The 24,215-nt window shown below is 45.2% G+C and overlaps 1 protein-coding gene across 1 annotated transcript in view; it reads left to right on the top strand.

Moving 5' to 3' along the window:
- The window catches only part of CYB5B (cytochrome b5 type B), a 112,961-nt gene that overhangs the window by 77,840 nt on the left and 10,906 nt on the right, over positions 1-24,215 (top strand). The gene's annotated exons all lie outside the window — the stretch shown is intronic.

The raw sequence follows: 24,215 nt of genomic DNA on the forward strand, positions 1-24,215 counted from the left end.
ACTTCATATTTTGTGAGTTCTGAAGGCCAAAGGGCCTGTGTGTTGCTCTTGGGTGTTCTCTGGGCCTTGGCCGGAGGATCTGTTTCTTACGTTCATGGAGCTCTCATCTGCCTCTTCCACATCCGCTGGACTAGGAATCAGGGTGGGTGCCCAAACCTCTGATGCTGTGGCATCATGGGGAGGGGTTTTCTAACTCACACAAAGATATTTGGTTAATTCCACAGCTCTGAGATGTTCTTGGTAACTTGGGGGTTTGTGCCATGGTGTTCTGGCCAGGCTGCTTCTCATCTGGAGGGAAAAGGAGAGATTTCTGCCTTTTGGCCCAGGGCCCAACTCCACAGAAAGATGTAGTCAAAGAGCAAGACGGCCTAGCCTGAGACATCGCGGGGAGCCACTGAGATGTCCCCAGATCAGAGGTAGGAGTGAAACAAGTAGAGACTGACTGAGGGGCTGACCCTGGGGTCACAAGGACAATGTAAAGTTTTGGTAGTGCTGGGGTTCCTAACAGCTGCCAGGAGATGCTGTCAACTCAGACACTGGTCACCTCCAGCTCCCAAGACACAGCGGCAGCATGGCCATGCCGGGAACCATCTGACCTCGACCTCTACTTACCATTCCACATTCCATGAAGCAATGATGACACCACGACCTCTCCTGTCCTGTCCTTGACAGAAGACCCTCAGCAGTTCCCTTTTATTTCTTAATTTTTTTATTAAATTAAATGGAGATTGTCTTGCTATATTGCCCAGGCTGGTCTCAAATTCCTGGCCTCAAGCGATCCTTCCACCTCTGCCTCCAAAAGTGCTGAGATTACAGGTGTGAGCCACTGCGCCTGGCCTCCTTTCATTTTTTTAAAAACTTTTTATTTTGAAAAATTTCAAATTTACACAAAAGCAGCAAACAGAATACTATAAGGAATTCCTGTATACCTTTCACTCAGATGCGTTAATAACATCCTGTTGCATTTGTTCTCTCTCTTCCTTTTTTTTTTTTTTTTTTTCCTTGAGATGGAGTTTCACTTTGTCACCTAGGCTGGAGTGTAGGGGCGCAATCTCGGCCCACCACAACTTTTACCTACTAGGTTCGAGCGATTCTCCTGGCTCAGCCTCCTGAGTAGCTGGGATTACAGGCATGCGCCACCACGCCTAGCTAATTTTTGTATTTTTAGTAGAGACAGGGTTTCACCAAGTTGGCCAGGCTGGTCTCGAACTCCTGGCCTCAAGCAATCCACCCACCTCGGCCTCCCAAAGTGCTAGGATTACCTCTTTCTCTTCCTTTCTCCATAAACGTGTGTGTGTGTGTGTGTGTGTGTATACTTTTTTCCTGAACAACTTGACGACAGTTAAGTTGTGGACACATTTACCCCTTAATCTTTTAGTGTGTATTTCCTAAGAACAAATCTGTTTTATTATATGACCAAAATATAATTAGAAAATGTAGGAAAGTTAGGCTGGGCGCGGTGGCTCACGCCTATAATCTCAGCACTTTGGGAGGCTGAAGGCAGGTGGATCACAAGGTCAGGAGTTCGAGACCAGCCTGGCCAACATGGTGAAACCCTGTCTTGACTAAAAATAAATTAGCCACACATGGTGGCGGGCACCTGTAATCCCAGCTACTCAGGAGGCTAAGGCAGCAGAATCACTTGAACCCGGGAGGCAGAGGTTGCAGTGAGCCGAGATTGTACCATTGCACTCCAGCTTCACGACAAGAGCAAGATTCCATCTCAAAAAAAAAGAAAAAGAAAAAGAAAATGTAGGAAAGTTAACCTTGATCCTGTTATCTAATACTGAATACTGTTATCTAATCTACAATTCATATGCCAAATTTCACCAATTTCCAATCATGTATCTTACAGCTATTTTCTCCCAGTCCAGGCTCCAATCAGGATGCGCGTTACATGTTGTTGTTGTCACAGGTGCTATTACTCTTCTTTCATGTAGAAGTGTTGCTCAATCTTTCTTTGTCTCTCATGTCCTTGGGAGTTTTCTAAATGAAAATAAATCTGAAAGCATTCTCGTGGCCGTGACTTCTCTAAATGCTAACTTGGGGGGGTAAAAAAAAAAAAGGAAAGAAATATTTTTCAGTTCCTTGCCTTTGAAGCCTCTGGACAGGTGGGTTTGACAACATCTATTTTGGTCATGCCTGGGCAGTTCTGGCTTATCCATCTACACTAGTCTCAAACGATCCTGGGATTTGCTCTTGGGTACACAGTAGATGCTTAATAAGTAACTTGCTGATGTGCCAGGAGAGAAAGTGGATTGGACCACTGGGTGGAATAACTCAAATGACATTCCAGGAAGGTTTTGCTGCTGTAGATAGAGAGACAAAGGGCTGGCTCTTTCAGGCTGTGTCAGCCCAAGGGCAAAATGCAGACTCAGACTTCATTATCTTATTTCTATTACGTAGTGCACTAAGGTTCTCTTTCTCCTCAAATTCCCCAGCAGGAGAGTTAGGACTTTCCACTGCATGCTGTTCAATTCACCAAGAAGAGGAAGTAAACCACAGATCCTGACAGATCCTGCTGTCAGGCCAGTTGGCCAGTTTTGAGACATGATTAAAAAAATTCTTTATTTTTATTTTAAAAAAATAGAGATGGAGTCTCTATGTTTCCCGACTGGTCTTGAACTCCTGGGCTCAAGTGATCCTTCTGCCTCGACCTCCCAAAGAGCTGGGATTACAGGCGCTCAGCAGACATATAATTTTTGATCTCCAGTCTGGGGTGCATACATTGGATTATCTCCTCAGGAATAAGAGAACAGAGCCTTGAAATCAACCTATTTGAAATCAGCCAGGCTTCAGGATGATCCCTGTCTACGGCCATAGCACCCTGAACGCATCTGATCTGATCTCATCTTTTCTTTTCTTTCTTTTTTTTTTGAGACGGAGTCTCACTCTGTCACCCAGGAGTGCAGTGGTGCAATCTCGGCTCACTGCAACCTCCACCTCCCTGATTTGAGTGATTCTCCTGCCTCAGCCTAAAGTAGCTGGGACAACAGGTGCCTGCCACCACACCCAGCTAATTTTTTGTTTTTTTAGTAGAGATGGGGTTTCACTGTGTTAACCAGGAGGTCTCAATCTCCTGACCTCATGATCTGCCTGCCTCAGCCTCCCAAAGTGCTGGGATTACAGGTGTGAGCCACTGCGCCTGGCCTGATCTCATCTTTTCTTGGAAGCTAAGCAAGGTTGGGCCAGTTTAACACTTGGATGGGACACCAAGATGGTCCCTGCTGATCCCTACCACCCCTGGTATCCACCTCTTCCTGTAGTCCCTTTCCTGTGAATCAGGGCTGGCATACATGAACAATACAATAGGGTGACAGTGACTGGGTGTGACATCTGCTACTTAGTCATAAAAGATAATGCAACTTCCACTCTCGTCTCTTGGCCAGCTTGTTTTGGAGGAAGCCACGTTCTTTGAGCATACTCAGGTGTCTATGTGGACAGGACCTGAGGCACCCAGCCAATAGCCGGCACCAACGTGCCAGCTATGTGAGTGAACCACCTTCGATGTGGATCCTCTAGCTCCAGGCCAAGCCTTTGGATCCTTGCCACCTTGACCAGCATCTAACTGCAGCCTCACGAGCAACCTGGAGGGCTTCAAACAACTGACCCTCAGAAACTGTGAGTGATAATAATTATTGTTATCTGCCAGGCATGGTGGCTCACTCCTGTAATCCCAGCACTTTGGGAGACCAAGGCAGGTGGATCACCTGAGGTCAGGAGTTTGAGACCAGTCTGACCAACATGGAGAAACCCCATCTCTACTAAAAATACAAAATTAGATGGGCATGGTGGCAGGCGCCTGTAATCCCAGCTACTCAGGAGGCTGAGGCAGGAAAATTGCTTGAACCCGGAAGGCAGAGATTGCAGTGAGCCGAGATTGCACCACTGCACTCCAGCCTGGGCAATAAGAGTGAAACTCCATCTCAAAAAAATATTATTATTATTATTATTATTATTATTATTATTATTATTATTATTGTTATCTTAAGCCATAAAGTTTTGGAGCAATTTTCTACACAGCAGTAGGTAATTAATATGATTCTCTTGAAAAGTATAAAGAGAGGTCGGGCATGGTGACTCATGTCAATAATCCCAGCACTTTGGGAGGCTGAGGCAGGCAGATTGCTTGAGGTCAGGAGTTCGAGGCCAGCCTGGCCAACATGGTGAAACCCCATCTCTACTAAAAATACAAACATTAGCCACATGTGGTGGTCCATGCCTGTAATCTCAGTTACTCGGGAGGCCGAGACAGGAGAATCACTTGAACCTGGGAGGTGGAGGTTACAGTGAGCCAAGATCGTGCCACTGCACTCCAGCCTGGAAGACAGAGCGAGATTCTGTCTCAAAAAGAAAAAGAAAAAAAAAAAAAGAAAAGTATAAAGAGGCACATGACCCAGAAATTTAACTCCTAGGCATATGCCCAAGAGAAATGAAAACTTGTCAGCCAGGTGCAACGGCTCACGCCTGTAATCCCAGCACTTTGGGAGGCCAAGGGCAGGCGGATCACGAGGTCAGGAGTTCCAGACCAGCCTGACCAACATGGTGAAACCCTATCTCTACTAAAATACAAAAATTAGCTGGGCGTGGTGGTGTGCACCTGTAATCCCAGCTACTTGGGAAGTTGAGGCAGGAGAATCGCTTGAACCCGGGAGGCAGAGGTTGCATTGAGCCAAGATTGTGCTACTGCACTCTTGCCTGGGTGACAGAGTGAGACTCCATCTCCAAAAAAAAAAAAAAAAGAAATTGTCCACACCAAAACTTGTACCTGAATGTTCATAGCAACATTATTCATAATAGCCAAAAAATGAAAACAACCCAAATGTCCATCAGCTGATGAATGAATAAAGGAGATGCGGGGCCAGGTGCAGTGACTCCAGGAGACCAGTCTGAGCAACACAGTGAGATCCCATCTCTACAAAAAATACAAAAATTAGTCAGATGTGGTGCCTGTAGTCCCAGCTACTTGGGAGGCTGAGAGAGAAGGATTGCTTGAGTCTGGGAGGTTGAGGTGGCAGTGAGCTGTGATCACGCCACTGTACTCTAGCCCAGGGGGGAAAAAAGGCGGCCAGGCATGGTGGCTCATGCCTGTAATCTCAGCACTTTGGGAGGCTGAAGTGGGCGGATCACTTGAGCTTGAGTTCAAGACCAGACTGGCAACATGGTGAAACCCCGTCTCCACAAAAAAATACAAAAATTGGCTGAGTGTGGTGACTCACGCCTGTAATCCCAGCACTTTGGGAGGCTGAGGCGGGTGGATCACCTGACGTCAGGAGTTCGAGACCAGCCTGGCCAACAGGGTGAAACCCTGTCTCTACTAAAAATACAAAAATTAGCCGGGCGTGGTAGTGCGTGCCTGTAGTCCTAGCTAGCTACTCAGGAGACTGAGGCAGGAGAATCGCTTGAAACTAGGTTCAAGCTTGAACCTCAAGCGGAGGTTGCAGTGAGCCGAGATAGTGCCACTGTACGCCAGCCTGGGCAACAGAGCAAGACTGCATCTCAAAAAAAAAAAAGTACAACAATTAGCCAGGTGTGGTGATGCATGCCCTTGGTTCCAGCTACTCAGGAGGCTGAGGTGGGAGTATTGCTTGAGCCTGGAAAGTCAAGGCTGCAGTGAGCTGAGCTGCGATTGAGCCACTGTACTCCAGCCTGAGAGTGAGAATGAGATCATATGTCTAAATAATAATGTTTTATTTTTCAGAATTAACTTTTATAATTTTAGAGACCAAGGATAATCGAGATAGCCTGTAACTATTTAGCATAAATAAAGGAGAGAACCATGAAGACTTGTTTTTTGTTTTGTTTTGTTTTGTTTTGAGACGGAGTCTCGCTCTGTCGCCCAGGCTGGAGTGCAGTGGCCGGATCTCAGCTCACTGCAAGCTCCGCCTCCCGGATTCACGCCATTTTCCTGCCTCAGCCTCCCGAGTAGCTGGGACTACAGGCGCCTGCCACCTCGCCCAGCTAGTTTTTTGTATTTTTTAGTAGAGACGGGGTTTCACCGTGTTAGCCAGGATGGTCTCGATCTCCTGACCTCGTGATCCTCCCGTCTCGGCCTCCCATAGTGCTGGGATTACAGGCTTGAGCCACCGTGCCCGGCCTTGTTTTTGTTTTAGACACAGGGTCTTGATCTGTGACCCAGGCTGGAGTGCAAAGGGATAATCAGCTCACTGCAGCCCCTAACTCCTGGGCTCAGGTGATCCTCCTGCCTCAGCCTCCCAAGTAGCAGGGACTACAAGTATGTGTCACCATATCCAGCTGATTTTTGTATTTTTTGTAGAGACAAATTTTCCCTATGTTGCCCAGGCTGTTCTTGAGCTCCTGGCCTCAAGCAATTCTACTGCCTCAGGCTCCCAAAGTAATGAGATTCCAGGAGTGAACCACCATGCCTGTCCTATAAATTTTGTTTTAACCTTTAGTTAAGGTAAATTGTAGTCCCATTTTGCAGATGAGGAAAGTGAGACCGATAGATAATGAGTAACTTGCTCAGGTTGGTATGGGTAATACAACTGGGGTCCCCAGTACTGTTCCATGTGGCCTCTGCAGACACACAATAGGATTGAAGAAAAGGGGTGAAATATCTTATGAATGGCGCCATGCTGGCCATCTCCTGCCACAAAATATAAGATCTGAGATTTCATTATTCCATCCACTTGCAGCCCCAAATTAATAACAAATACATTAATGTGCATTATAACAAACAGTAAAAGTACTCAGATTCCTTGTATTTCTTAATCTTGCTCTTAGTCTCTTATGTCGAGATGAGGAAATTTAGGATCATTTTAATTGGTGAATTTTTTTTACTCTGGGATCCAGAAGTCTGTTAGAACTCCTATTTATAAAACTGCTAAGTGAACTATGCCAAGAACTTACCCAAACCCCTCACTTGGCTGTCATTAGTGTCACCAGTCAATGTTTTATTTTTATGTATGAAAAAAATGCTTTGCTATCATCAAAGTAGGCTGGGGGGATTTCTTTTGGTGGGGATGGGGGTGTAGCAAGGAAGATTGTAAAGAGGTACATAATGATGTTCTGGAATGGGACTAGGGTGAGGCAACTGCAAAATTTAGCATGTCCCAAACCCCACTATTAATCAAGATAAGTGCCATTTTTATGCGATATATTTAAAAATCAAAATTAATGCAAAAAAATCCATGATGAGCAAAACATCAACGTTTTCAGTAAAGGCAGGATCCAACAGGGCTAAGATTAGGGGGGTGGTGAGTGATGTGAGTCATGCAAATGCAAAGTCTGTCTTATTTAAAAGTTTGATATTTTGTTCATCAGAGATTTTTTTGCATTAACTTTGTTTTTTTACAGGGTATTAAAATATTATTTTGATTGCTGAGTTTTTGGGCACCCGCTTAAATTTTGCACTTGAGGCAAGTGTTTCATGTGCCTTACCTAGTCCTGGGTCTACAGATATGCACGAATCCTTCCTAGGCAAAGCTAGAAGCAGCCCCCATACCACCTGCCCCAGACATGCCCAGCTCTGGTGACCTGAGCAACATGAGTCTCAGGAAATGCTGTCTTTTCCTGGCATCACTGATGGTGAGAGGAAGCTTTTGTCACCTCTCTCTGTTGCGCCTTGTTTACCTCTTCATGGGGCACATGTGGCAGCATCTGGCTGGTAAGCAACTTTTCCAGGAGGTATCACGGATTAAGCAGACTCCATAGACCCAATGCCGGGGGAGTGGATCTTCTTGCCAAGTCTTCACATTCCTTGGCTGAAAAGTAAGATGTCTGAAAGGCCTATGGAAACCTAAACAATTAAAAGTACACATTAAGCACTTAATAATGCTTGTCAATTTTTTAAAAATCGAGACAGCGTATTGATTGGTCAGCCAAGCTGGAGTGCGGTGGTGTGATCATAGCTCACTGCAGCCTCAAACTCCTGGGTTCAAGGGATCCTCCTGCCTTAGCCTCCTAAGTAGCTGGGACTACAAGTGTCCACCACTATGCCTGTCTATTTAAAAAATTTTTTTTGGTTAAGATGAGGTCTTGCCATGTTGCTCTGGCTGGTCTCAAACTCCTGGGCTGAATCCTACCTGCCTCAACCTCCAAAAGTGCTGGGATTACAAGTGTGAGCCACCACCTCACCTGGACAAAATGATGTTTTTAGATAATCAAAAACTAAGATAATTCATTGCCAGCAGACCTGCATTATTAAAAATGCTAAAGGGGAAAACGTTTCAGGGTAAAAGGACATGATATGAGATATCTTCAGAATGAAGAACACCAGAAATAGTAAGTGTAAGAGTAACATAAAAAGTAATTTTTCTGGCCAGGCACAGTGTCTCATGCCTGTAATCCTAGCACTTTGGGAGGCTGAGACCGGTGGATTGCCTAAGCTCAGGAGTTCAAGGCCAGCCTGGGCAAGATGGTGAAACCCCGTCTCTACTAAAATACAAAAAAATCAGCTGAGCGTGGTGGCGGGCGCCTGTAATCCCAGCTACTTAGGAGGCTGAGGTTTGAACCCGGGAGGTGTAGGTTGCAGTGAGCCAAGATCATGCCACTGCACCCCAGCCTGCACAACAAAGTGAAACTCTGTCTCAAAAAAAGTAATTTTTCCTCTTCACTTTTTAAAAATCCTATGATTGTTTAAAGCAAAAATTGTAACCTCTTACTGTGAGGTTTATAACTTACGTAGATATAATATATAATACACATTTTATATTTATCTATTTATTTTTTCTGAGACAGGGTCTCGCTCTGTTGCCCAGGATGGAGTGCAGTGGTGTAATCTCAGCTCACTGCAACCTCTGCCTCCTGGGTTCAAGTGATTCTCCTGCCTCAGTCTCTCGAGTAGCTGGGATGACAGGGATACGCCAGCATGCCCAGCTAATTTTGTGTTTTAATAGAGATGGCGTTTCACCATGTTGGCCAGTCTATTCTCGAACTCCTGACCGCAAGTGATCTGCCCGCCTTGGCTTCCCAAAGTGCTGGGATTACAGCCATAAGCCACAGCTCCTGGTCCATAATACACATTTTAAAGTGGTACAATATTAATTCTAAGTAGATTGTGAAGCATTAGGATATATATTATAATTTCTATAGTGACTACTTAAAAATGCAAAGAGTATGTTAATAAAAGCTAATACATAAATGCAAGTAGTATTTATTTATTTGTTTATTTTGAAACAGAGTTTTGCTCTTGTTGCCCATGCTGGAGGGCAGTGATGCAATCTCGGCTCACTGCAACCTCTGTCTCCCAGGCTCAAGCGACTCTTCTGCCTCGGCCTCCTGAGTAGCTGGGATTACAGGCATGCTGTACGCCACCACGCCCAGCTGATTTTTTGTATTTTTAGTAGAGATGGGTTTTCATCATGTTGGCCAGGCTGGTCTTGAACTCCTGATCTCAGGTGATCCACCCACCTTAGCCTCCCAAAGTGCTGTAGCTGGGACTACAGGCATGTGCCACCATGCCTGGCTAATTTTGTGTGTGTGTGTGTGTGTGTATTTTTAGTAGAGATGGGGTTTCACCATGCTGGCCAGGCTGGTCTTGAACTCCTGACCTCGTGATCTGCCTGCCTCGGCCTCCCAAAGTGCTGGGATTACAGGTGTGAGCTACCGTGCCTAGCTGAAAGTAGATTTCTAAAAAATATTCAATTAACTCAGAAGAAGGCAAGAAAGGAGCAACAGAAGAACAGGAAAAGGGTGGGGGGAATGAACAGAGGAACAGTACAATGGTAGACCTGCTTTCAACCATAACAATAATTACATTAAATGTTAATGGTCTAAGACACTTCAATTAAAATGTAGAGATAGCCAAACAGATTTTAAAAAGCATGATCCAACTATACTCTGTCTACAAGAGACATACAAAAGAGGTTGATAGGAAATAGATGGGAAAAATATATTATGCAAACAATAAGCATAGGAAAGTTGAAGTGCCTACATTAAATCAAAGTAGTCTTCAGGATGAGATTATTATTAGAGATTAAAAGAGAAATTGTATAATAATATCACCTGGAAGGTATAATAATCATATATATGTATACCTAATAGAGTTTCAAGATACATGAAGCAAAAACTGACAGAATGGCAGAATTAAAGGGAGAAATACAAAAATCCACTATTATATCATAGTTGGACATTTTACTTCTCAGTAACTGATAAAGAAACTAGACAGGCCAGGCACGGTGGCTCATGCCTATAATCCCAACATTTTGGGAGGCCGAGGCAGGCAGATCACCTGAGGTTGGGAATTCGAGACCAACATGGAGAAACCCCGTCTCTACAAAAAACACAAAAATTAGCCGGGTGTAGTGGCACGTGCCTGTCATCCCAGCTACTGGGGAGGCTGAGGCAGGAGACTCGCTTGAACCTGGGAGGCGGAGGTTGCAGTGAGCCAAGATCACACCGTTACACTCCAGCCTGGGCGACAGAGTGAGATTCTCTCAAACAAACAAACAAACAAATGAAAATATATGAATGGCCAATAAACACTTGAAAAGGTGCTCAACACCGTTAGTTATCAGGGAAATACAAATTAAACCACAATGGGGTATCACTCCACACTCAATAGCTTAAATTAAAAAGCCTGACAACACCAAATGTTGGTGTGGATATTGAACAGTACTTTGCTATATTATTGGTGGAAGTGCAAAATCATACAACCCACTTTGAAATAAAGATCTGGAAGTTTCTTGTAGAGCGAAACATACACTTATGACCTAGTGATTTCAGTCCCAGATGTTTACCCAAGAGTAATGAAAGCATATGTCCACAAAAAGACTAGATTGAAAATGTTCACAGCATTTTTCTTCACAAAGCCCAAAAACTGGAAACCTTCCAGATGTTGGTCAACAGGGGGATGGATAAGGAAATTGTGGTGTATTCATACAAGAGAATATTACTCAGCACTAAAGAGGAAAAACTTATTCATGCAACACCATAAATGAATTTCAAAACTGCACTGAGTGAAAGCTGTTGACAAGTGCATATTGTATGATAGTATTTATACGAGGTTCTAAATCTGGCAAAGCTAATCTATGGTTTAAAAATGAGAACACAATGGTGGTGAGAGAAATTGGGTAGGTGCCTGAGGGAACTTTCTGGATGATAATGTTTTATGTTTTGATAGGGCTATAGGTTACATAGGTACATACATTTCTCAAACTCATTGAATGGCACAGTTCACATCCACGCATTTCACTTTGTATAAATTTTCCCTCAAAGAAAAACTCGTAAATAAATATTAAACCTTTGTGAATGATATTGAAATGTGTGAGGGTAAAGTGGACTGCTGTGTGAAGTTTACTCTACATATGCATTTTTATTTTTGAGACAGAGTCTTGCTCTGTCACCCAGGCTGGAGTGCAATGGCACGATCGTGGCTCACTGCAACCTCCCCCTCCCGGGTCCAAGTGATTCTCCTGCCTCAGCCTCCCGAGTAGCTGAGATTACACGCACCTGCCACCACATTAACTAATTTTTTATATTTTTAGTAGAGATGGGGTTTTAGCATGTTGGCCAGGCTGGTCTCAAACTCCTGACATCAAGTAATCTGCCCACCTCAGCCTCCCAAACTGCCAAGATTAAGGCATAAACCACTGCGCCCGGCCAACACATGCATTTTAAAAATGCTTTAAAAAAAAAAAAAAAGATGAATTGGCCAGGCATGGTGGCTTACACCTGTATACCTAGCACTTTGGGAGACTGAGGTGGCTGGATTGCTTGAGCTCACAGGTTTGAGATCAGCGTGGGCAACATAGTGAGACTCCATCTCTACAAAACATCAAAAATTAGCCAGATGTGGTGGCATGCACCTATAATCCCAGCTACTTGGGAGGTAGAGGTGGGAGGCCGGCTTGAACCTGGGAGTCAGAGGTTGCAGTGAGCTGAGATGGAGCCACTGCACTCTAGCTTGGGTGACAGAGGGAGACTCTATCTCAAAAAAAAAAAAAAAGATGAATTGATAAATGGATATAGGATAGATAAGTGATAAAGCAAATATAAAATTTTAATTTAGAATGAGTGGTTGGTTCATAATAGTTATTGACTGTACAATTATTTCAACATTTCTATATGTTTGAAAAATTTCAAAGTAAACTCTTGGGGGGAAATTGAGTATTAGACATGTCTAAATACGTTTATAGCAGCACCATTTGTAATGGCCCCCAAGTGGAAAGCACTTATATGTCCATCAACAATAGAAGAGATACATTGTGATATAATCATGTAATGGAAGAGTATGCAATAATCAGAATGAAAGATCTATGAGTATATGCAACAGCATGAATGAATCTCACAAATATAATCTTAAGTGAAAAATGTTAAGTGACATAAAATATAACTCATTCATATAAGGTGTAGAAACAGGCAAAACAAGTTCATACCATTCAAAGTCAGGCTAGTGATTGCCCTTGGGCAGAATCATGGCTAGAAGAGGACATGGCGGGGCTCCTGGGTGTCCTTGAGTAAGGTTCTGTTGCTTGACTTGAGTGCTGGTTATAAGGGTCTGCACAGTTTGTGAAAATTAATTGAATGGCACGTACTTCTTCCTATTATCTATTATATGCTCCAGTGAAAAGTTTTTCAAAAATTAATGTTAGCCCTCACCCCTCCTAAAACAGGTTCCTCAGCCCAGCCCCACCCCTGGGAATTCTTTGCCAGCCATCTTGCTCCCATCTCCCTTCTCCTGGTTCCCAGGCTCTGACACGCCTGTCTCCTTCACCTGCCAGGGAAAAACTCAGTGCAGAGGAATTCAGTTCTCAACCTCTACCCTTGTCTAGGCTGCAGGATGAATCCAACTAGAAAAAACTTATTAATGACCTAAACCATGGGGCCATGCAGCCCAGGAGAAATTCCTTTGCTTCCTTACAACCACAAACATTGCCATGGGCATTTTTTTTTTTTTTAAAGCAAAATTTGTCTTCCCTTTACAGAGATGCCAGCATATTTCCCTTCTACCACCCTGAGTTATCCCTTCCATCTTCTTTGCTTGAAAGTGGTGGTTGCGGCTCACTTCCTTTGCCAAATCTCGGAAGCAGTGACTTGCCTAAGAGATTGTTCTAGTGCTTCAGCTCAGGCTTGAGGGTCCCTTGGCTGGTAAGCCAATCCTCAGACCTCAGCAAAGCCTGGATGGAGGTGTATGGGGAAATGAGGGTAAGAGGATAGGGGAGGAAGGAACAGAAATATGGTGGTGAGATGAGAGTAGGATACAGAGCTCAAGGACAAAATCCCTGCCCTGCCCAGTCTTGCAATTGGCCAAGAAGTCTAGAGGAATCCACATCTAAACTAAGCAAGAGAACTATTTAATTAAGCATTTCTTATTTTCAGCTGATGGGTTAAGTGTCAGTCCTCTTGTTACGTGACCAATGAGAAGCACTTGACACAGTCAACCGTTCCCGCTTTCTTGAAATGTTCTTCAAGTAAGTTTCTTCTTACCTCCTTATTTTTTTAATATATATATATATGGTATGTATATATTTGTATATTTTATATATACATATACATATATACTAAAAATATGTATATATATGTATATATTTGGTCTGCTCCTGCTGGTTCCTCCTCATCTCTTTGACCACTAAATGTTGGAGTGCCCCAGGGCATGATCCTTAGACCTCTCTTCTTAAGCTACTTTCACTTCCTTGACGACTTCACCCACTCTTGTGACTTTAAAAAAAAATGCCATCTATACCCTTATAACTTCCGCATTGGTGTTTCCAGCCAGATCTCTCCCCTAAACTTCAGAACTGCTTATTGAACCACCTACTCATCTCCACCTAGGTCCCTAGTAGGCATCTCAAATGCATCATGTCCAACGCTGAGCTCCTGATCCCTCCTCCAAACCCATTCCTCCCACGGTTATCTCAGTAAATGGCAACTCCATTCTTCCTGACGCTCAGGCCAAAAACCTGGGTGTCATTCCTAACTCCTCCCTTTCTCTCACCTCCCACCTCCAAACTGTCAGGAAATTTTGTTGACTTAACTTCAAAACGCAGAATCCAACTACTCTCGCCACCTTCACTCCCTCCATCCAAGCCACCATCAGCCTCCACCATTATTCACAGCATCCCTGCCTTGTGCTTCCTCAGCCTGCTCTCAACACAATGGCCAGAGTCGTACTGGTTTTTTGCTTGTTTTGTTTTGTTTTGTTTTGAGGTGGAGTCGTGCTCTGTCGCCCAGGCTGGAGTGCAATGGCGCGATCTCAGCTCACTGCAACCTCCGCCTCCTGGGTTCAAGCGATTCTCCTGCCTTAGCCTCCCAAATAGCTGGGATTACAGGCACCTGCCACCACACACGGCTAATTTTCATATTTTTAATAGAGACAGTGTTTCCCATGTTGGCCAGGCTGGTCTCAAACTCCTGACCTCAGGTGATCCACCCGCCTCGGCCTCCCAAAGTGCTGGGATTACAGGCGTGAGCCACCATGCCCGGCCCAGAGTGGTACTGTTAAAATGCAAATGTTAGGGCTCAGAAAATGATACCCCAAAGTATGGTGCTTTGACAGGCTTAGTACTTTGAACTAAAGGACATTAGAAGGCCTCAGAAGCAAAGTCTCTCTCTGACATTTTCTTGCCCTCCTATCTCCTGTCCCTTTTTCTCCATCGAAGTGAGTCACAGGAACCAGAATTCCTCTTTATCCAAGGCACATCATAAAAACTAGAAACCTGGGTGGGGCAAGGTGGCTCACGCCTGTAATCCCAGCACTTGGGAGGCCGAGGTGGGCGGATCTCCTGAGGTCAGGAGTTTGAGACCAGCCTGACCAATATGGTGAAACCCCGTCTCTACTAAAAATATGAAAATTAGCCGGGCATAGTGGCACATGCCTGTAATCCCAGCTACTCGGGAGGCTGAGGCAGGAGAATGGCTTGAACTGGGAGGCAGAGGTTGCAGTGAGCCAAGATTGTGCCACCGCACTCCAGCCTGGGCAACAGAACGAGACTCTATCTCAAAAAACAAAAACAAAACACCCAAAAATGTAGAACCCCTCTCCCCAAAGCAAGCCATAAAACCTAGAACTATCACGCACTCTAACCTTCACCCACCTTTCTGTGGAGGAGCTGGCCATTAAGAAATTCTCTGACCCCCCTCATCTGATAGCAAGTCATAAGGCCCTCTTTCTAGAAAGGTCCTGCCCTACATCCGAGAGGAAGAAATGCTACACAGAGAGGCCAAGAAGAATTGGCACAGACAGGCCTTGCTAGGTTTCCGCCTCAGTCTATTTCCACTAGATCATACCCCCATTGACATCTCTACGCAGCCGCCCATTCTTCCTTGAATCTAAGCAGGAAAATGGACGGTTTTCCCTGGGTGTTTGGGTCTTCATTTCCAAAGTTCCCTGTGTCACATAAAACTTTGATTAAATGTGTAAGGGCCAGGTGCAGTGGCTCATGCCTGTAATCCTTGCACTTTGGGAGGCTGAGGCGGGCAGATCATTTGAGGTCAGAAGTTCAAGACAAGCCTGGCCAACCTGGTGAAACCCCGTCTCTACTGAAAAAACAAAAATTAGCCGGGCGTGGTGGTGCATGCCTGTAATCCCAGCCACTCAGGAGGCTGAGGCAGGAGAATCTCTTGAACCCGGGAGGCAGAGGTTACAGTGAGCCGAGATTGCGCCATTGCACTCCAGCCTGGGGGACAAGAACGAAACTCTGTCTCAAATAAATAAATAAACGTGTTATATTTTTCTCTTGTTGACCTATCTTTTGTTATAGGAGTGTTGGTGGTGACCTTTATAATAGGTGAGGAAAGGCATCGAACTTTCCCATTCACACAAGTCTACTCAGAATCCTCTTTGAGCTCCCCATTCCACTCGGAATAAACACCAACACCCTCACCAGGCTCTGAGGGCCTCCACAGAGGCTGGTCTCCTCTTCTCGCCTCTCTCACTGCATTCCTAACTGTCCTTGTCTTCACTTGTCCTACTCCTGTCACACTGGTCCCCTTGTTGTTCCTTGAATGCAGCAGGCACTCTTCGGCCTCCATGCCCTTGCAGTTTCCCTTCCCTCCATTTCAAATGCCCTTCCCTCTCCATGCCTCAGTATTCTCCTTAGCTCTGAAGTCTGGTGTCACGTTCCCAGGAAGGCCTGCCCTGGCCACTCTGTGTACAATTCTAACTTCCCTATCACACATTCCCTATCTCCTTTCTCTGTCTTATTTCCCAGTTTAGCACTTATTGCTATCTAATACACTTTTTTTTGTTTGTTTGTTTTTTGCGATGGAGTCTCGCTCTGTTGCCTAGGCTGGAGTGCAGTGGCATGATCTCTGCTCACTACAACCTCCTACTCCCAGGTTCAAGCAATTCTCCTGCCTCGGCCTCCCAAGTAGCTGGGACAGCAGGTGTGTGCCACCACACCCAGCTAATTTTGTAATTTTAGTAGAGACAGGGTTTCACCATGTTGGCCAGGCTGGTCTTGAACTCCTGACCTCAGGTGATCCACTGCCTTGACCTCCCAAAGTGCCGGGATTACAAGCGTGAGCTACATGCCTGGCCTTAATATAAATTTTTTATGTATTTATATTCTTTTTTTTTTTTTTTTTGAGATGGGGTCTCACTCTGCTGCCCAGGCTGGAATGCAGTGGCACCATCACAGCTCACTGCAGCTTCAACTCCTGATGCTTAAGCCATTCTCTGGCTTCAGCCTCCAGAGTAGCTGGCACTACACGGACACAGCACCACTCCAGGCTAATTTTTATATTTTTTGTAGAGATGGGGTTTTACCCTGTTGCCCAGGCTGGTCTCTAACTCCTGGGCTCAAGCGATCTACCCGCCTCAGCCTCCCAAAGCATATTTGTATTTTTGTGTGTTTGTCTGCTTCCATAGAATGTAAAGTCCATGAGGGCAAGGACTTTTGTCTGTTCTGTTCACACCTGGGTCTCCTAGAAGAGTGTCTGGCATACATAGATGCTCAATAATTACTGCACAAATGAATGATGATTTCAAAATGCCCCGCGAGTTGTTAACAGATTAGAGGAAGTCAGTCAGTTAAGGGAGAGCTCAGAGTTGGCTGCAGATATCTGGAAGGGGGTAGACTTTCCTTCAGTCTTTAGAGAATGGGGAGTCCTTGGAAAGCTGAGAAGAAAGGGAGACTCATTGGCACAGTGATTAAGGGTGTGGGCTTTTGGAGTTGGTGGCTCACACCTGTAATCCCAGCACTTTGGGAAGCCAAGGCGGGCAGATCACCTGAGGTCAGGAGTTTGAGACCAGCCTGACCAACATGGAGAAACCCTGTCTCTACTAAAAATACAAAATTAGCCGGGCATGGTGGCGCATGCCTGGAATCCCAGCTACTTGGGCGGCTGAGGCAGGAGAATCGCTTGAACCCGGGAGGTGGAGGTTGCGGTGAGCCGAGATTGTGCCATTGCACTCCAGCCTGGGCCACAAGAGTGAAACTCCGCCTCAAAAAAAAAGAGTATGGGCTTTGTAGTCAGCAGTCTGGGTCCAAGTCCCGGCTCAGCTATGCACAAGCCACCTAACTTCTCTGGGCCTCAGTTTCCATATCTATAAAATGGATATAATCAGAGCACCTACCTCATGGGGTGTTTGTTTTCTTAAAGGATTCAGTGAAATACTATATACATAATATATATTGTACCTAGGCAAAGGCAGGGAACTTAGGAAGGCTTCACTCAAAAAGTTGTAGTTATCACTGCGTAGAACTTAGGATATTTACGAGCTAAGACTTCATGTCAAAGGTATCATGGAACCTCTCAAACAGGGAACAGAGGGATGGAGCTAGTTTAGACTTAAGAGGATCAGCCCCTAATGGGTGTAACAGTTTCTGTCTCAGAACTATCAGTTTCTGGACTCGGCTGCCTGGGTTGGATCCAATTCCCGTCTCGCATTAGTTAAGATGGCTTTGCTTACAAGAAAAAAAGGAATCAGAATTAGGCACAAACATGGCATGAGGCCTCTTCTGGGGACCAAGTAGCTGCCTGTCGCTGATGCAATCAGAGTAAAGAGAAGTGATTCACTTCAATCCTGCCACCAACCTCAGGATTTTGGCCAAGTGCAGGTTTGGGGTTGGTTGGTGGATTATTTTTTTTCCCTTCCTGAGTTGAAAGACTGACTTTGTGTTTCAAAAAGGTACTTTCTTTATGCAGAGAAACTCTGTGGTGAGGTTTTGCTGAGCTCGGTCTGGGATGGACTGCCTTTGCTTACGTCTGGGGAGAGAATGAAATCTAGTGCCCCTATTTTTTCTTTCCCTTCCACCCAGTAAAGACACAGAGCTGAAAGGTGTCTTTCAGAAGGGCTGGAGACAAGGGAGCTGACTCCCAGGTAAACGGGCACTGTACAGGAGACTGCCAGAGAACTGGCTTCTTGTTTGTTAGCATGGGTTTGTGGCGAGGAGGTCTGTGAAGCCTTCCCCAGAGTACCCGGGACTAAACAGAACAAATACAACCTCTATTTGTTCATCTCTACCCTGGCTTTAGATGATGCTTTATGGCCAGGGTTATGGGGATCAGCTGAAACCCAGGCTGATGTTTATTCCTGGGATTGCAAAGACAGACAAATACTTCTCTGTCCTTCCATTTACCAGGCAAGGAGGGCAGGAGACATTTTTGATCAAGCAGGCAGGCAGTGAAGAGTTATTTTTTAGGTGCCCACTGTGTCCCTGTTGCTGAGCCACATAAGTATAAATAGAAAAAGTACAAGACTCAGGCTTCAGCCCCAAAGACACATAAAATCCAGTTAATAGGAGGAGGCTTGGTGGGCAAAACAAACTCAAGAGAAATTGTTAACAGTGGTGTGAGTTACTAAGCATTAAATAAGGTAAGAGAGGAGGAAGATGAGCGCGAGATGGTGGAGGGTGGTGCAGCTCTTGGAGGAAGCTTCACGGAGAATGTTTGTAAGACAATAAGCAACATATACTCTGGTTTCTCTTCAAAACGAATACATCTTTCCCCTTTTACAATAAGCAACATGGCTACAGAAAGCACATCTGTTTCGTTCCCCACTGTGGCTCAGCACTTAGCATAATGTCTGACACATAGTGGGCATTCAGTAGATGTCTGAAGAATGAATGAAGGAGGAGAGGGCTGATATAAGAAGGATAAGTAGGTGAAGAAGAGGGAGGAGGGCATTCCAGCAGGAGGAAAGGCCCAGAGAAATGAGCCGGATGCCTTGGCGAGACTGGTTTAACCACAGTGGAGGGTGTGGAGTGAGTAGTAGTGAGTGGGTAATGAGGTTAGATACGGGGCCAGATGGGGGAAGGCTGGAAAGCCAGGCAGAGAAATTTAGAGATGAACATTCCTTCATTCTTTCATCAAGCTTTTACTGAGCACAGGCCACGCTCTAGGCACACAGGCAAGGGAAAGTAGTGGAGAAAGAAAGATGAACAAAAAGACATGACCATCTGTTGGGGATTGGCAGAATATCTATCTTTTATTGTAATAACTGTGATAATCATAGTATGGACAAAATATGTTGATGTTCTAATTAAGTTGCATGAAACCGAGGCCATACCAAACTTGCTCAAATAAATTGGGAGTTTACTGAAAGGTGAACCAGACACCCAAGGCTAAGACTTGGATTCAAGAGACCTGGAAAACTGGGCACCTACCCTCCTCCCTCTCTCCTTTCCTTTCTTGCGATCATGCCTCATGGATGGCTTTTTACTTCTGTTCTTTAGACTTCATTCTCTGGCTTCCTTCTCTTATTAGGATTTTACCAGGTGCAAGCTTGACACCTGAATGCCACAACACTCTCCTGCTCCACGGCCAACCTTCGGCATTCACTCTCTGAACTATTTAAGTCAGACTCTCAAGGACAAAGAAGCTGATTGGCTCAGTTCAGCCTTTGGGCTGGGTCAGGTGATCATTCAGAACCAATCAGCTGTGGCCAAGAAGAAAATCATATGATTAAAATATGGCTGCCTACGCCTACCAAGACCTCTGGATGAAGGTCAATTAAAAAGAAGGGGTGTGGACCGGGAGACAACAATAGACAAGCTTAATTCCCACAGGTTAATAATGCAGGGAGCAAATCAATTCACTTGGGTTGGATCACCCCAAGGTAAGGGAGAAGGCCTGATTTAAAGGTCTGAGTTAGTCCTAGGGTGGGAGGAAAGACATTCCCGCTGTCGATGAAAGCAGCATTCTACAGCCACTAGACTGGCTGCAGCTCTTTGAAAGTATTGAAGTCATCAAGAACCTGAAGGGACCCAGACCATCAAGAAAGCTTTTGCTTAATCCAGAACAGAGAGTTTAGAGATAAGTCCTTTTTTAAAAATGTAGTTTTTTCATTAAGGGCAGAATCTGCTTCTCATTTGTTGCTATAACCCTTGGCCACACAGTAAGGCTCAGAGTAGAAACTCACTACATATTTGTTAAATTGAGTTTAAGTCCTCTAAAACCCAGACAATCAACAAACATGTTGCTATTTGTATTCTGTTAGAAACAGAGTCTAGACTAGGAACACGAAACAAAACAAAAAATCAAAACATGATTTTTCTGATTACTGATGCAGGATTCGGGTCACTGGATGCAGATTTGATGAGAAGTAAAAATGCAGCAGCGGGAGAGTCTGAGGCAAGGTGCCTGGCGGAGAGCTAGATAAACAGATAGTGCTGTGCCCGGTGGCTCCAGGGGGCAGATCAAAGCCGGCTTTCCCAGCACAGGTAGCAAGCATGGCAGGAATCTGGGAGACCTCTCACCCAGTCCCCAACCCACGCTCACAGATGGAAAACCACACCATTATTGGTCACACCTTTGCGCATTGCCAGCACACAGGCGTTTGTGACAAATCTTTTATAGTCTAGTATGTAGCTCTCTCAGATAGGCAGCTGTGATATGATTGGGTCCTGTGATTTCTGGCTAGGCTGCCTGGGTTCAGTTCACAGATGAAGTCGGGCCCACTTGGCAAGCGTGTCAACTACTTAACTACTTTGTGTCTTAGTTTCCAAATTTGTAAAACCGGAAGAATGAACTCCCTTAGGGGGTTGTTGAGGGGATTAAATGAGATAATATGTATTTATGCATATGCATTTAATATGCAAAGCAATTAAAATAGTGTCTGGCACATAGTAAGCAATTATGGTTACCATCACTGCTACCAAAAAAACTATAGACTACAGAGAAGAGCTTCCAACCTGGAGGACTCTAAAGATCATTAAAACCCACAGAGCATGACCTGTTGGTAGATATGATTTGGGCCTACCTGAAACCCAGCCCTCCTTTCTTCTGAGAACAGACCCTGGATAGGCTCAGGAACGGAAATTCTTTACTAGGATTTTTCTAACTGGTAGAAAAAAGTGTACTCCCTCTCTCTACAATATTTCCACCTTTTGGGTTTCAAATAGTAAGGACGTCAGCTCAGAGCTGCCTTTGTTCATTTTCCCTTCCCTGTGGAGAAGCTGGCCTGAGAGAATGAAGCCGATTTGCAGAGAACCTGGAACAGAATTCTGGCTGAGCAGAACTGGAGTTTCTGAATCCAGTTGACCGTGGATCCAGATACCCACTCCCACTGGTCTGTAATTTGATTACAGAAGTCATTAAATCAGTCTCTCCTGAAACTACTTTAGATTCTGTTTCTATTACTTGCAACTAGAATTTGTGCTTGAGGGTCAATTCAAGATGAAAACAGCGGGAGTTTAAATTTTTTTTTATTTTATTTTTTACATTGAACAACAGCAACACTAAGTTTTATGGTGAACAGTGTAGAGTCTCACTGTTTACATTATTTTGTTTTTGAAGTAAGAACACAAGAAAATTGATGGTGTTTTGGCCAGGCGCAGTGGCTCACATCTGTAATCCCAGCACTTTGGGAGACCGAGGTGGGCATATCACCTGAGGTCAGGAGTTCGAGACCAGCCTGGCCAACATGTCGAAACCCCGTTTCTACTAAAAATAGAAAAATTAGCCAGAGATGGTGATGTGTACCTGTAATCCCAGATACTCGGGAGGCTGAGGCAGGAGAATTGCTTGAACCCAGGAGGCGGAGGTTGCAGTGAGTTGAGATTGTGCCACTGCACTCTAGCCTGGGCAACAGAGTGAGATCCGTCTCAAAAAAAAAAAAAAGAAAAAGAAAATTGATGGTGTTGCCGGGCGCGGTGGCTCAAGCCTGTAATCCCAGCACTTTGGGAGGCCGAGACGGGCGGATCACGAGGTCAGGAGATCGAGACCATCCTGGCTAACACAATGAAACCCCGTCTCTACTAAAAATACAAAAAAAAAATTAGCCGGGCGAGGTGGCGGGCGCCTGTAGTCCCAGCTACTCGGGAGGCTGAGGCAGGAGAATGGCGTAAACCCGGGAGGCGGAGCTTGCAGTGAGCCGAGATAGCGCCACTGCACTCCAGCCTGGGCGACAGAGCGAGACTCCGTCTCAAAAAAAAAAAAAAAAAAAAAAAGAAAATTGATGGTGTTTTGTAGCCCCTAAAATATTCCTATCTTGGAACATTTGGAAAGGAGCAACCCAGGGTCAGCTTTAAAAGTTTCATCTCTTAAGTTTGTGTTTGTTTTTAGAGATGAGGGTCTCCCCCTGTTGCCCAGGCTGGCCTCTGGAGTAGCTGGGCCTATAGGCACATGCCACCACAGCTGGATAATTTTAAGAAAAAATTTTTTATAGAGACAAGAGTCTCCCAATGTTGCCCATGCTGGTCTCAAACTCCTGGCCTCAAGCAATCCTCCCACCTTGGCCTCTCAAGTAGCTGGGATTACGGGTGAGAACCATTGTGCCTGGCCATCTCTTAAATTTGTAAGCTTTTCAAAGGCTAGAGTACATTTACCTCAAGGGTTGCAAACACTAATGCTACAGGAGCCAGGCAGGTAACACCTGGAATGAAGTGGATGGATGTAAGACAAAGAGTGATGGGGACTGTGGCAACGCGGTGAGTGCTTGATCCATCTGGGAGAAGCTGCTACCATTCAATACCAGCCAATTGTTTCCATGTGCAAATGTGGGTGCAGAGTTACCAAGTTGTCCAGTTTTTAAGAGATTCTGGGCATTTGGAATATTTCATGAGAAATCTTCTCAGTCGTGAATATTGGTTATGAATTTGGTTTTAAGAAATTATCATGTAAGAAGGGTGACTAACCATCCCAGTTTGTCCGGGACTAAGTTGTGTCCGGGATAAGAGGTTTCCTGGGATGTGGAACTTTCTTTTTCTTTTCTTTTTTTTTTTTGGTACGGAGTTTCACTCTTGTTGCCTAGGCTGGAGTGCAATGGTGTGATCTCAGCTCACCACAACCTCCGCCTCCCAGGCTCAAGTGATTCTCCTGCCTCAGCTTCCCGAGTAGTTGGGATTCCAGGCATGTGCCACCACGCCCGGCTAATTTTTTGTGTTTTTAGTAGGGACAGGGTTTCTCCATGTTGGTCAGGCTGGTCTTGAACTCCCAAGCTCAGGTGATCCGCCCACCTCAGCCTCCCAAAATGCTGGGATTACAGGTGTGAGCCACCACGCCTGGGATGCGGAACTTTCACTGCAAATAAGGATGAGCTGGTCACCCTACGTGTGGGCCAAATAGAAGTGACGCGAGACTGCTGGCTCATAAACAATGATCTCATTTCACCCCAGTGAAGTGTCTGTGCCCTCTAGGTCGCTATCCCCACAATCCACTTTATAAAGACTTCTACAATGAGTGTGACACAGAGAATCTATTTATTCTATGACCCAGTGAAACACTCCTTCACGTCCCCTTGTGGGCCTGGCTTTGGTGATCAATAAGATTCGGGTCTCTTCCAGCTGCGTCTGATAGCTTCTCTATGGTTGTAAAATCTTTTTCTCTGCTTGGGTTGGGCAAGGCCCTCTGGGTACCCAGGAGATTACAAGAGTTTTTTTCTTAATCCCTCCTCTTTCAGCTGAAAGAAAGGCTACGTATATAATTCCATGCCATTTAATGAACTTGGACCCGCTCCACGTTATGAATGTGGAAACTGCAAGCATTGGAGTAGGAGGTGACTTGCTTGTGGCACGTAGCGCATTGGTCTAACCTCCAGTGTGTCGTTTGCTGGCATGGTACCTGACTCTTGGATTCAGCAAAGCGAAGGGGAACAATATTTGCTGCCTGTCTCCTGGATGCCAGGCCCCACTCTGGGTGCTCATACGGCCCTTCTAATTCCTTACAAACTCCCAAGAGGACGACTGGCGTTCCAGGCCACCACCCTGCCAATCCAGGCGTGCCAGGAGGGCGTATGGAATTGCCAGGTTGTCATTGCACAAGGGTAGGTGTGTGTGGCTCAGAATTGAGAGAAATGCTAAGGGTCACTCACAGGCTTGTGCACGAAGTTCACCAGGCGTCTGTGGCTCTGTGGGTGGGTTGCAGGGAGA

This window comes from Macaca mulatta, chromosome 20, assembly GCF_049350105.2.
Source record: "Macaca mulatta isolate MMU2019108-1 chromosome 20, T2T-MMU8v2.0, whole genome shotgun sequence".
NCBI classification, from domain to species: Eukaryota; Metazoa; Chordata; class Mammalia; order Primates; family Cercopithecidae; genus Macaca; species Macaca mulatta.